Raw genomic sequence first — 14,465 nt, 5'->3', positions numbered from 1 at the left:
TCAGATTTGTACAGCCGTGCCACATACCTCGGACTAACAATGCTTAAACAGGCATTTCTTTGAGACGGCGCCAGGTTTCACCGCAGCTGGTTTCAGAAGCCAGCTGTCTGTCACGTTGACAGACAGCTGCAGAGCAGGAGGAAAGAAGGATGGGGGAAAAACTATGCAATATAACAAAAGTGATTGCCATATGGGTCATCGGGCTGAATGCTCATCCCGGGCCTGAATGCACAAATACCCTCACATTTGCATGTATTCTCACACCTCCACAGTAATTAAACAGGTAAACTAGGGCTGTGAATGTACTTTACTTCCATACATTTACTGGCGTGATAAAGGACACGCAAATGGATTGTGGCATGGTGTGCAGCAAAAGGAAGCTATTGCAACATAAGCTAAAAAAAAAAAAAATACTGAGCAGAAATCCAAAAATAGCACAAGCCTTGTTAAATATTTTAGGCACTCCACAGCAGAAGGGAGATAAAAACCTCCAGAACCACAAACAAAAACACAGTGATGCAGAACGATTAAGGCAACCTGCATTAAAGGGCATAAATATATTTATTATGCTCATTGCAGTGCTTTATGAGAGGCAAAGGCCTGGTGCAAAGGGTAGCGTGAACCCCCAGCTCAGCCCCCGCCAGACACGGCCCAAAACAGTAAGTATTTAGGAACTGTTTTGCTGGAATAGGGGCAGGGATAAAAGATTATCCCGTATTAGGAAACGGGACTTGTTTTAGAGCTGAGAAACTCCCCCACGTCACAGAGGCAATGCTCGGTTTGTTGCTAACGCAGGTTTTAAAGAGGAACCGGGGAGGTGAGAGAGCTGAACTTCCAGTTCCCTCCCATCAAAATGCAGGCAAACCCGACAGGGTCTAGGCAGGCTGGAAACTTTGCCCAGATCTCTGCCACAGCCTCTGCTCATTGGACCCTGCTTCATGACGCAGGAGATCATCCATGTGCTGGTGTGACCTCACTTGTTCCAGGGGAAGAGATGAAGTCGATCTTTGCAAGGTCAGGTGGTGACGTGAAAGCCAATGTTTCTGATTGCACGGAAAAGCCACACGGTGACATACAGTACACGTCAGCTCATTTATTCACCCTCACATGTAAGTATAGGGGTATTAATGGGATAAGGGTAATGCTTACACAAAACACAGCATGGTGGCCAAGCAGGTAGCATCTGGGCAGTGAGTTTGGACATCGGCTCAAACCTGGCTCAATCTATGTGGAGTCTGCATGTCCTCTCCCTTTGAAGGTTTCCTGAGGATGCTCTGGTTTCCTCACAGAGTCCGAAGACGTGTGTTTCAAGTGGACTGGCGATAGCCCATAGTGTGTGTTTGTATGAGTGAGCAGCTGTATTACATTATCCTGCTGTATAAAAGTGTTCTGTAAGGTAGGTAGTTAGTCCTGTATATGAAGCCTTGTAAGGTGTCAGCTGATTATTAATAATAATTTTACATTGCTTTGGAAGAAAGGTCTGCTAGATGAATAACTGTAGACATGCACATACACAAGGACTCGCTCTCATCCAGCCAAGCTCTTAACGGCTTGTTCCCCAAACTCCGTTAAATCCCTAAGGATTTCCGCAGAGTAAAATCAACACCGTTGAACTGGCCCTGTAAGATGTCAGAGTATGTTAACTTGATTTAACCCTTGGATTGTGGTTGAGAAAGCTTTCTATTTTGGGTTATCCTGCACAAAATTGGGTGCTCCGTTACAATTTTTTGCAAACCAGTGTTTAAACGTAGATTATCACCTAATTGTTTTGTTATACCTTTTAAGGAACTTCATTACTAGTGATTGTCACAAGTTCTGCACTTCTTTTTGGAATTTGCGGTCTATAGAGCTACTGTAGCCGAAATGATACCACTCGTGCGTGAACTCCTGATTCGGTCATTTTTATGCTCTTTGTTCTTTTTTATATTTTCACCCATTCACATCCTATGGCCGACCAGATCTGCCCAGACACACAGCAGATGTATGAAACATGAATGAAACACATACAATTCAATGAAACTGGTGATCATTAATTGTATGCGGGGAGCGCGGTGGCACAGTGGGTTTGGCCGGGTTCCTGCTCTCTGGTGGGGTTGGGGTTCGAGTCCCGCTTGGGGTGTCCTGTGGGGGACTGGTATCCTGTCCTGGGTGTGTCCCCGGCCTTGTGCCCTGTGTTGCTGGGTTAGGCTCTGGCATGCTGCGAGCCCCAGTTGGGACAAGCGGTTTCAGTCAGTGCGTGTGTGTGTGTGTGTGTGTGTGTGTGTGTGTGTGTGAAGGATGTCATGGATCTGTGCGGCAACGAAAGGCACCGTATTTATGATACATACAAGTTGTACAAGGGTCACATTTCACTATAACACAAGGCAAGGGTTAAAACTCTCTTAAAGCTGACCCAACGCTACAGAATTTACTGCAGAGAACAACATTTGGGAAGATTTTAATGCAACTTTGGCACTTTTTTCCTCTTGCATAAAGTTTCATTTAGCAGCCAGTCAGAAGCTGCGGGACATTCGCTCCCTCCAAAGTAACACAAGTAGTACTGGAACTGCTAGAGGCCCAGTAACGTGCGCAAAGTGACACTTTGTTCCCCGCATGTGTACATGTGTGATCAGAACTGGGTCAGCCCAATCAATTCTTTTCGGAGAAACGGCGTTCTGTTACCAGAGACATTTCAACACGCCGGGGAGAGGAGAAACCGCCGCAAGCGTCACAAGGGAACATGATTATATCTTTGAAAAGGAGCGTTCAGTTCTAGGGTCCTATGCCGTGCCTAATTAACAATGACACGGCTGTCCTCGTAGCCTCGTAAACTAAGGGATTGGCTGTGTCGTCACAGTCGCGGACATCTGCGCAGGGCACAAGTAACCATGGAGAAATTCTGCTCGAAAGTCGCAATGATAGATGCTCCTCTGGACGACCAAGACAGCTATTCAGCAGTCTTTCCAGCTAGAGATTTTCTTCGACTTACACCCGTTCGTCTCAGTCTGCAGCCGTGCAATCTTTGCGGCGTAAATGACGGGTGGGCTTATTGGCTTTGCCCGAGTCTTTGGAAATGTTAGTGTCAGTCCCTGACTTGGTAATTTATGAGAATGTACAGACCCGAGCCCAACCCCCACTGACCACCACCTCCTTTCACCATCATGGATGCTGGCTAGTTTTCATTATCGAAAGGACCCTTCTCCCTCTTATTAGATCTGCGCTTCCAGGAGCGCATTAGGAAATTAAATACGGGATGTGAGTCACTGCTTCTGCCTTGGCAGCTGCTGTGCTGTGCTCCCTCCCTCTCCCTCTCTCTCTCTCTCTCTCTCTCTCTCTCTCTCTCTCTCTCTCTCTCTCTCGATCTCTCCCTCCCTTTTTCTAGCCCTCTCCCAACAGCACCCCGCCCCCCTGGATCCTACTGATGATCTGGAGGCTGGCGGCCTGGGATGGCTGACATTTCCCACTCTCTGTCTCTGGTCCACTCCGCCAATTCTGTGCGGTCTTCTGTTGTGTCCACCGAACCCCGTGACCGCGATACAAAGCGGTCCCTTGTCCCCGAATGAAACAGGCGCAGAGGCAAAAACAGTGCTGCTCTGTTGACGCGCGCATTCCACCAGCGCATCAATGAATAAAGATGCGCACGCGCCCACGCCCGACCTCCGTGTCCACAGGAGCGGAGAACATTCTTCACGTCCGCGGCGTCTCAACCCTGTGTGTTATTACTTCATATACAGAACCGAGCCGTTCCCAAGGTCGCGTAAACACTGCTGCTACAACTCGGTACTGCACGCTACATTTGGACAACAGCAAAGAACACTTCCCGTAATCACTGAAAAATTAATGAGTTAAAGAACGAAATATTTTGTAAATGAAAATGCAATTTACGAACAAGTCATCAAAACCGCCTTTTACAAAGTACTAGTAGCCTTACGGATACTAGTAAATACTAGTAAACAGACTTTTTTTAAACAGATTACTGAAATTACTGTCATTATAAAGCCACACAAGAGATAACTCCAATTCGTGGGACTTGAACACAGAGGTTGCAGGTACAGGTCATTAACCACACATGCTAAATCTGCAATAAATTAAGGGTAGAAAAGTGTAGCAAGCCAGGGAATAACATCTATTTGCTTTGCTATGCAGATAATAAAAAGGTTGTAATAATATAACTTCAATTAAAGATTCAAGAAATTCAAGAGAACTTTGATACTAGAAAACAAAGAGGCTTTGCTGGTAGACAATGAGCCAAGTAGAAATATGAATAAGAGTAGAAATTAAAAATAGAATGGCCAACATGGCAACAGCAAAACAGTAAAAGTGATGTACTAAGACTCTCAGACATGATAAATGAAAAAAAACGCAGGCATGCACACACACACACACACACACACACACACACGCAATAATGAAGTCTGGAAGACACAAAAAGTTCCAGTGACATTTTAGTTCTCTTGCCAACTGCAGTTAGTCTCAATCCAGCCTCTTCTCAAATTAAAATAAATCAATGTTTTTGTTATTGTTCCCCAATGACATTGTTGTGCTGTGACCTCTACTGCAATTGTGTCACTGCCCAAACATTGGGGATTTATCCATGTCACGTGAACAGCCAAGCCTGGAGAGGAACAGATGCGACTGTGGGCGCAAATCATTCATTGGTCATGAATGTCTAAAACGTGCCAGAGGTCCTGTATTTCATCTGTACAGTAAGGCAATGTTGCACATAAACATTGCAGCTTAAATCGCACTATCTTCAAGAAAAGCAAATATGTCACGAGAGACCGCAGGGTTACTGAAGATGATCAGAATAATTGTGATCATTGTTCTAGGAGCCCTACAGCTCCGTGTGACACAAATCTCGCCTGTCCTCTATGGTACCCTTCTGAAGCGATTGTGCAGTCATGCCTAAGTCAGGCAAATGGGTATCAGGACAAGACTCGCTTTTGTTTTTCATCAGCTGCTAACCCACTTTCGTGAGGACCCAACCACCATGCTTTTCCCCCTATTAACGAGAGACGCCATTTGACCTACATCCTCGGAAAAACTCCATATTAGAGACGAAGGAACATTGCTCACGCTAAACTCGATTAGGCGGAGGATTGCAGGCCTGCTGGTTTTAGCCCATAATGCTGGGCTGAGGGATTTTGGTGGGTGTCTCTGTCTCCCAGTACAGCACTCTGTATTAAATGAACAAAAAAAGTTTTTAATAAGATCAAAAAGTTCCAGCTCTAATTACCTGTGAATGGATGCATTGTTTTCATATTATTTTCAAAATAGCAATGCCTCTATTAGTGGATTTGCTTTATTTACCACAGTACACCAGGACAACCCTTACATAAACTCCAAAATTTAATATAATACCTTAAAATATACTTATGGATAAAACACTGCACTTTGCTTTATTTCATATCTGGACAGAATGAAGGAAAAATTGAGAATCCTGATTTGAATACCTGAAATTATATTTAATTGTACGTAATTCACCTAAAAGCACATTCATTTTCCAGAGTTTGAAAAGCACTTTTAAATCATATCCTGTCTTACAGCCTAAAAAGACTTTCTAGAGTATAAAAACTCTTCATTGAAAAACCAAATTTTCTTATACAATGGCATTTAGATTTAATTGTACTGACAAGGGTATCAGACACCTGCTAGAAAACAGATTACCTGTCCTTTCCAGTTTCACAAATGCAGTAGGAATCTGTCATTCTGCATCTGAAAACATTAAACCATGCATTATCTTCACAAAACAACTATATGCAGCTTGCTTCCGTCATCAAAAAAAAAAAAGAAACTCTTGCTCCTACTGTTTTAGCTCTCGAATTGGTAATTCACTTTCATGCAGAAACGTCAACATTTCCTCATAATTCCTCACATTTCCTCATAACCCCTATTTAGAAATGTAATTCCTGTTAATTGTTAAAAATGAGTACCCAGTAAGAAAGGAGTGGTTATTGTACAACACACATATTTTTCAGATAATGAAACACATCAGCCTTCATTCGTCTACTTATTTATTTGTCGTGCAACTTACATTGTTATGTCTGTACACTAACCTACTTACCAAACGTGCCCATTTACAGAGCAGTGCGTTGTTACCGGAGTAATTCAGGGTAAGTACGTCAATCAATGGTGCTACAGCAGGAGGGGGATTTAAAGCCGAGACCTTCCGACCGAAAGGCTACAATACTAGCCACTAGACCTGCTTCTGGCCCAAGTGTCCACAGTATTAGTAGAGGTGGGAGCAGGTTGTGAATTGTAGGGACTTTGAGACACCTTGCTTAACTGCATGAAAAGTAACTCCAGTTTTTTTGTAAAAAAAAAAAAAAAAACCCACAAAGTGACCTTTCATTTCAACGAACTCTGGACTCTCCAGTGGTACAGAGGCAGGACTACAGCAATTTGCTTTTAGACTGAAAGAAAAGAGTTTGGCAACTGTATGCATCGAGTAGAAGAAACAGATCGTGTTATTACAGTCAATGAATAAATACAACGCGGACAGTCCTTCATTAAGACTTTTGCGGACATAAAACAATTGTCGTATTCTCTGAAGCAATGCATCTGAAAGGGTCTGTTCTTCTAATGCAGTGATGTCATGGTGAAACCTTTTGCAAATTAGAGTCCCCTTGTCTCTCTGTGGACATCTCTCAAGTCAGGCTTTGATTTCAGCTGAACGGCAGCACAGTTAAGGTCTGAACTGTGAATTATCTATGAAGTAATTAAAAACAGAGTGGTGTTAATTTAGGGGAGCGCTCAGCGGGGAAAAAAGTGTCAGTAATTAACAGGTGTCACAATTTCAGTCAAGAGAACCCGTAAAACTCCAAAGTCAAAGACACCAGTGACTCGAAACCAGACGTAATCCTAGAGAAACTAAAAGCATTTTTGATTGTCAATAAATAGTCGCCCTTCACGCGACTAAATATTTTTACACAGCATTATCGGAGCCTAAAAATGCTTTCTTAACTGAGGGCGATAAAGTGGAAGTGATTGGAAATGTTAATTACGATGTCCTGAGCTGAGCTTGATGACAAAGAGTAATATTTGGAACATCACAATACACTGTGCGAAACATCCTTTCTTATGATGCTGTTCTCGCTACAATAACATACATATTGCACCGGAGGAACTATCCGTTGTTATTATGTTGCGCAGTGACTGCTTTGTGAGACAAATCCAAATCTACTCCCCTTTCTCTTGCTCTCCTCCACACCCTTTTGAGACGTTGTCATCTGGCGTAACTTTATCCAGGGTGCTTTGAACAATACCTGGCAGGGCTAGGATGAGTCAGACGCGCGACAGCGGACGCAATGGTGCTGAGCATTGCAATTTAAAGCATTCAGCTACAACACCTAGAAAATGTTTCAAAGGATAACAGAAGCAGCAGAAGCGCGCGTGCCAACATGGGTGGAGGGTGGCGAGCGTTGAGTGTTGCGAGATGTGAGGAGACGGGGAACAGACAATGATGGCTAAGTATTTCCAAGTGAAGTAGACAAAAAAGTGACTAAAAAAAAAACTCATGGAAATCAGCTCTATATATAGAGTTAACAGACAAAAAAACCTCTCCTATTAAATGACAACATGCTGGTAATGGGCAAGGAGGGCGGGCGCAATAACTAGACAACGTGATACAGTGAACGGTATGGAACCGTCGGTGACATTTCTCCGCTGCAAGACAGCATCTATAATAAATGTTGTGTGCAAATAGTGCCGAGTGTACATGCACAGTAAACAAACTGTGCTTTTTCCCCAACATCGACTTCTTTAACTGAAATCATGAAAGGAAAAAGAATGGTTTACAGCTGCTAGGCCAAAGGAAGGGGCAACCAATGTGTCTTCCTCTTATGTTCACCAAGAACAGGACAAGACAGCCGGTGTACCGTGCCGGATGCCTATATTAAATAACAATTCTTCTCAGAACTAGAGCCTAAAGCAGAACGGTAAATCAATGTAGAGGACTTTTTTTGTCAGTTCTTTTCCTGCATTGAAACGGAGCCCTTCTTCCAGTGAAAAGAAGGAATCTAACTGCGCCGAGCTGAGGAGTACTTTTGCGTTACTTAGTGCGAAGTTTGCAATTTCTCTGTCAGTGTATTTTTTTGCAAATACAATAACAATATGAACTTTCCTAAATGTTCTGCACCATCGTTCTGTACCCGACCAATCAAGCAGTGGAAGGAAATTAAATAAAGTTCCACTTGCATCGCAGAACAAGGACGTTCATTGGAAGGCCAATACGGCACACATCGTAGCAGCTTCATGAGCGCAGCGCCTGGGTCGGCGGAGAGTGTCCTGGGCTCTTGCTCTTAGGGGGCACAAGGTAATGTACATGTCAGAGCCACTACCTCGGAAAGGCCCCGGGTTCAAATCCCTGCTCATGCTGTAGTACCTTAAAGCAAGGTAGGTATCCTCAATTTCTCATATTGAAATGACTTTTTACATGAGTAAAGTAGCTTAGTGTGTAAAGCGAAAATTCTTAGTCACTTTGTGACAGATAAACAGAAGTTAATGAACTATGCATACTGTATATATAACTACAGAACATAAAGAAAAAATAGCGTTACTTTTACACACACTCTGTTACAAATATATGTACTCAAGACTAACGCATGCTAAAATAACTTTTTAAGAATCAACTACATCCTTATCAGAATGTGAATAAGTGCATTCCTTACAGCTAACTGCAACCCAGAAGCCCTTTCTTTGTTTCTCTGTTGTGCTAAAAATAGGGCAGTACTTTGAAATGTAAGTATGCAAAGGAAAAAAAAGATTAAACTTTCATTTTAATCTCTGTTTTGACATCGCAAGAGCAGGTTCTTTGTTGTTTGCCTGGCGTTTTTCGCTTTATGCGTGGCAGTTGAAACCGCTGGGATGTGAGTGTATCTCCAGTCCTATTTCTCATGTAGAGTGAATTTTATTAATTTAGAATTCATGGTCCCTCATTGTCTTTCTCCCCCACATACAGAGGACAGAATAATTGTCCTGTTAGAGATTAATTTGGTAGAACTTGGGATACAAGTAATTTAAATTACAAAGAAAATTAATTTGGGACAATAAAGGTAACACTTATTTACTTCACAGTATTACAGAGACAAATACATGTGATTTTAAAATTAATCTTGAGAGCATAACTATTCTCACTGCAAACACCTCAAGAAATGTAATTATGAGGCCTTTATTCTGATCAGAATCAGGACTCCCATGACCAGCACGATACAGTATCAGACACGGTCCTATACAAGTCCATAATGTCACCAAGGGACCAAGATCTGTGCTGTAACACAAAACACACCTTGGGAAATAACCACATGATGAGAATCCTCAGAGGGAAAGCACAGTGTAACCTCCCATGTACTAACAATCTCCATTTATAGTTATACGATTAGCGGTTTTTAATCACTGGTTTTTAATCATATGACTTGATGTGATTGTGCCTGAGGGTTTAAAAGCAGTTGTAAAGCATCACAAGACACGGTATCTATGAGCGGATCACATAATGCCATTAAAAAGGTTTATTTTCCTTGCCTTTATCACCTTCCTTTATTTTCCTTTCCTCATTTATAATATTATATGATACATAATAATATTTTAGAGGTATATTATGGCTGTGTGAAATAGATGCTGTTAACTGAGACTGTTTTCGAAAACAACTTACATTATTGGTGGGAAAAGATGCCGCAGTTTTTTAAAGCATCCTTTATTAATGAACGCTCCAAAGAACTGGTGAAAACACCCAACTAATTATGGATCTTTAATAACTTCACATTGATCATTCAGACTCAGTTGTGTGATCTCTTACGGTTGAGGAGTTTTACGCACACACTGAATTAAATTTATTATTATTATTATTATTATTATTACATCAGTTTCGTTAACAGCTATGATGTCCCTAGAAGTACTAGTGTGTTTCCTCTCAGTTCGGCCCTTGGTCACCTTAATCTAGGAGGGATTTCGGACCTCATAATGAAATTGGATTTTCCAGAGTAATTCGGAGTCCGAATCGGACCAAGCGCACGCACACACACACACACACATGCACACACGATGTCATTAACACAAAGGCACAAAGTGACCAGTGGTCCCGATAAACCACTGTTTTCCGACAACATCTGTCGACATGGGGCCATATGTCTGCGGAAGCTGAACTCATCTTAAGCTCCCCCCTGCACACACACACACACACACACACACACATCACTCTATTTGTTAAGCCCATGCAAAGTATACTGTGACTCTTTGTGACTCTGTGTGTGTGTGTGTGTGTGTGTGTGTGTGTGTGTGTGTGTGTATATGTAAACACCCATCATCTAAACATAATGACATAACGACACTGAGTGAGTGTACATGAAATAAAACAGTGAGCGATAAAGCGGCCGGTCCCCCGGTGCGCTCCTATATGAGTATGAGAGGAGAGCGCCGCTACACATCACACTCACACTCACACTCACACACACACACACACACACACACACTGACTGAGTGTGTCGGTCGGTGTACTGTATTAAAATATAGTCATAAGTATTCGTCCCTCACCAGCACTTGTTCAATCAAAGTTCAGCGGTAAAACCTCCGGCTCGTGCACCTCGCTGAGCGTATATATTCGGAGGATAAAAAATAATTATACTAGTAATAACAATAATAAAACTACACAGCATCGATATGACAATATGAGACTCTGCATACACAAACGTGTTTGGGGACTCACGATCGTTTGGGAAATATGTTGTACGTACCCGACACGCACGTTACTCTCTATCATTTTCCATCCGCGGCGTTACTAAGAAACACTGTGACTGTTTTGTTTCAATGAATGATGCGGTCTTACCTGTTTACATGGAGGTCGGAGAAGCCAGGAGGAAAAAAAAAGCAGATATAGAGTTATATATCCTCAGCTGGTGTCCACATTGTCAGTAAGAGGCTTTTACTGTAAGGAGTAATCCTGGTGGTGCTGTGGGTGTGTGTAACAATAAACCAGAGAGAGAGAGAGGGGAGAGAGAGAGAGAGAGAGAGAGAGAGAGAGAGAGAGAGCGCGGGTATCCTGTTACAGCAGTGAAATGAGAGGCTCAGTGCAAACAAAGCGCACCTTCCAGCGATGAGCCCCGCTTCCTCCGTCTTCTTCTTCACAATTTTCTCCTTATTCCTCCACCACTCACTGTTTTCTCACGGCTGCCCCTGCTTCGTCGCGTTCCTCCGGTTCCGGACCCGGGCCGGGAAATTTAAGAGCCCCGGCGGCGGCGGCGGCGGGGCGCCTCCTTTACTTCACGAGCTCCGCCGCGTGCGCGAGCGCGAGCGCTGGCACGAAGGCCATTAATATTTGAGCTCTAAAATGCCGCCACTTTTTTTTTTTTTTTTTTCCCCTCTGCCTCGCAGCCCGGCGGCGGCGAGAGAGGAGTGTGTGTGTGCGACTGCTGCCGGCTCGACCGCTGCGTGTGTGTCACCGACACACTCAGGTAGAAAGGAGTGTGAGAAGTGTGCGTTTGCGGTGTGTGAACACACAGTGAGTGAGTGAGTCTGAGTGTGTGTGACGTGGGCGACGAGAGACTAGTCTACTGTGCTGGTCTCGTAACTTAAGGGCATTTGTGACTGAGGAAGAATGTGTTTATGGACAACTCACTAGAAATTACAATAATGCTGACTTTATGCCACACCATAACGACTGAGTGAGTTTACACTTGATATAATAATAATAATAATAATAATAATAATAATAATAATAATAATAACAACCAACACAATCTAGACAGAAAAACACAAAATTCTTCATTTCCAACAGGCCACATATAGCCACAAATTAATATCTGAAGACTGATATGTACTATTTTTAAGTACACACACAGTATGTAGCAATAAATGCACTGTGCAGGAAACCATGGGTAGTTTTGGTCAAAGTAATCAGATTGTTCCATAATTAAGAAAAAAAAATCTAATCACATTGTTTAAGAAGTCATATATGTAATAGCAATACTTTGGTGTTTTCTACTTCTAAATGGCATCCAGTACTAAACTTCATCCCGAGTGTATTGCACTTAGTTGTGAACTGTGCTAGTACACGCTCATAATTTAGTGATATGTTGAGGCTAAAATGATCACATTATCCGAAAACAGCAATGATGTTCAAATCATGACTGTGCCTTGATATACTGTACAGTAATGCCACAAAAGGAGATGAGACACACTCTTGCTGGAGTCGAAAACCTATATCGAATTCCAACAATATGGAAACAATGCTTGCTTTGCCGATACAGGGAACAAATGGCATGAAGGAGAGGTCCTGGCACACATATGTACCTGCAGCACCTCCTATACTTTAAGCCAAACACACAATTGCAGGCCTTCTCCAGGTTGGCACATGTCATGTAAACAGGTCTTGAAATTCCCATGGCTCCTTCAGTATCCTTTTAAAAGTGGTAGTCTACTGTTCCACAGACAGAATGAAATCTGCACTGTTCCTACTTAATCTGAGACTTGGCTTGGCAGTACCATCTTTTCCAGCACTACATGCGTGCTGTAGACTGTTCACAGACCTACGAGAAGTGTGATCTCTCGATAATTAGAAGATATCCCATGGTGTTACTTTCTCAAGAATTTTTACTAGTCAGTTGATAACGTCCTAGCTCTCCGTATAGTGTTAAAGTGGCATTTTATCCAAGAAACCCCACCAACATCTAGTACTTTCTGCATTTCTTGAGAAATCTCATCCACCACTACAGCCTTAACCTTGCTGAAATTTAGCTTGGACAAGATTCTTGTTTCCTTTCCAGTTCCTGCAAATATCTTACCCAAGTCTTTCCAGGGATATCTGAAAGTTACTTTGAACAGCCTTACCAAACTCTGGTATATCTTGGCTTTTGCTTATGCCATGGCTTTCTGAAGCTGCCTGCTGAAGTTTCTCATGCTAATAATGCCTCATAGTCCTTCTTTAATCAGAAATTTACATTTACATTTACATTTATTCATTTAGCAGATGTTTTTGTCCAAAGCGACGTACATCTCAGCAAAAGTACAATTTATGCATTACATTAAGAGAAAGGCACAGCTGCAGACATGTGACTCAAGTAAACCTAGTTTGTTGCCTACCACTTGCTGCACTGAGGTTCGGTTCATCGTTCAAGTAAGTGCATAAAACACAGGATAGACAAATCCTGATACCCTCCTACCAAAATTTTTTTTTCACCTTCTTTTACAGATTATGTCTTCAAACAGGTTTTTGGTTTACCACCGTGATAGGTAATGACCACCTTAAACCTACAGGTCTTTGCAGTGGCCTGCATAAAAGCAGTCTTGAACTTGATCTATTCAGACTTCCTGTCTCCAGCTTACATCTCTGCATTTCCAGAGGTGGAAGTGGAACTTCAGTTGAACTCAATGAGACCTGGGATTTCCATGAGGCATTCCCAGGGCATCTTACTACTTGCTTGGGTATTCTTGGTTTTTCCATGGTCTCTTCAGCTGTCTGATCCAGCTAATGATTAGATGATCATTTGACAGCAGAGCATCCCTCTTCACCCAAGTGTCCATGATATAAGACTCAAGGTAAGATGATGCAACTAGAAAGCTGATCATCGACCTTGTGATCTACTTTGCACTCAGACGTAGTGCAATGTTTGTTGTGGCCGATCTGTGATTCATCCAGAAGTCCAATAACAACTGACCAGTTTGGTTCAACTCAGGCCAGCAGTTAGACCCCTCCAGGTTTTTACACCCATGTGTGCATTGAAATCTCCCAACAGACTACACATTCTGTAAGTGGTAATTTTGCAAACACCGTATCCACTGCATCAAGAAAGACTTAATCCTATGCGTAACTGTTTGGTTCATAAGCACAACCAACCATCAGAGCGTTCTCCATGTGTCTTCCAGCCACATTGAAAGGACTATCTCATCCACTGGGACAAAAACCACTGTGCAACACCCAGGTTTGAGTGACATTCCATGTACCAAGAACAATTTTTCATCAGGCTGCTCTAACCTGTGTAGAAGTGTCCTATCTCGGCCTGTTGCCTGACAGGCATTGCACCAAACTCCCACACTTCACCTTACTGATGAAGAACCTACAAGGGTGCTCCATGTCATCTTTTTGGGTTGATGGACCATGTGGTGTCAGCCAGCAGCCAGGCACTTACTGGAAAACACCAGCCCCATAAGGCACACAGTGCCATTAATTCGTGTTAGTTGCGCTGATAATTGATAACTGAAAAACTACAATGATAAACTGCAGCTGGTTCCAGTTTTCAGCAGGTGCTGATTGAGAATGGGATAATGGATCAGTCAGATTGTAGGCTTTGATAGCATTTAACAGCCCACAAATTAGTGTAATTATTAGTTATGCCAAACCACTGTAGTGTTATCTTTAATATCCATTAAGTTTGCTCAGTGTAGTAGTAGTAATGAGTTTGTATTGGTGCTTGAAATTATCTCAGCACCACCTTTTTTTCCTCATAACGGCCTGCCCTACTTCACACACACACACACACACACACACACACACACAC

The 14,465-nt window shown here is 42.6% G+C and overlaps 1 protein-coding gene across 3 annotated transcripts in view; it reads right to left on the bottom strand.

Moving 5' to 3' along the window:
* Positions 1 to 10,930, bottom strand: part of pcbp4 (poly(rC) binding protein 4) — a 46,677-nt gene extending 35,747 nt beyond the window's left edge. For all 3 annotated transcript variants that reach the window (XM_029247921.1, XM_029247922.1, XM_029247923.1), the window contains exon 1: positions 10,799 to 10,930. The gene's annotated coding sequence lies outside the window, so the exon portion shown is untranslated. The remainder of the gene's footprint in view (positions 1 to 10,798) is intronic.
* Positions 10,931 to 14,465: the final 3,535 nt, after the last annotated feature.

The sequence above is a fragment of the Scleropages formosus genome, chromosome 22 (genome assembly GCF_900964775.1).
Source record: "Scleropages formosus chromosome 22, fSclFor1.1, whole genome shotgun sequence".
In the NCBI taxonomy this organism is placed as follows: Eukaryota; Metazoa; Chordata; class Actinopteri; order Osteoglossiformes; family Osteoglossidae; genus Scleropages; species Scleropages formosus.
This window is presented reverse-complemented; position numbering and strand designations above follow the sequence as displayed.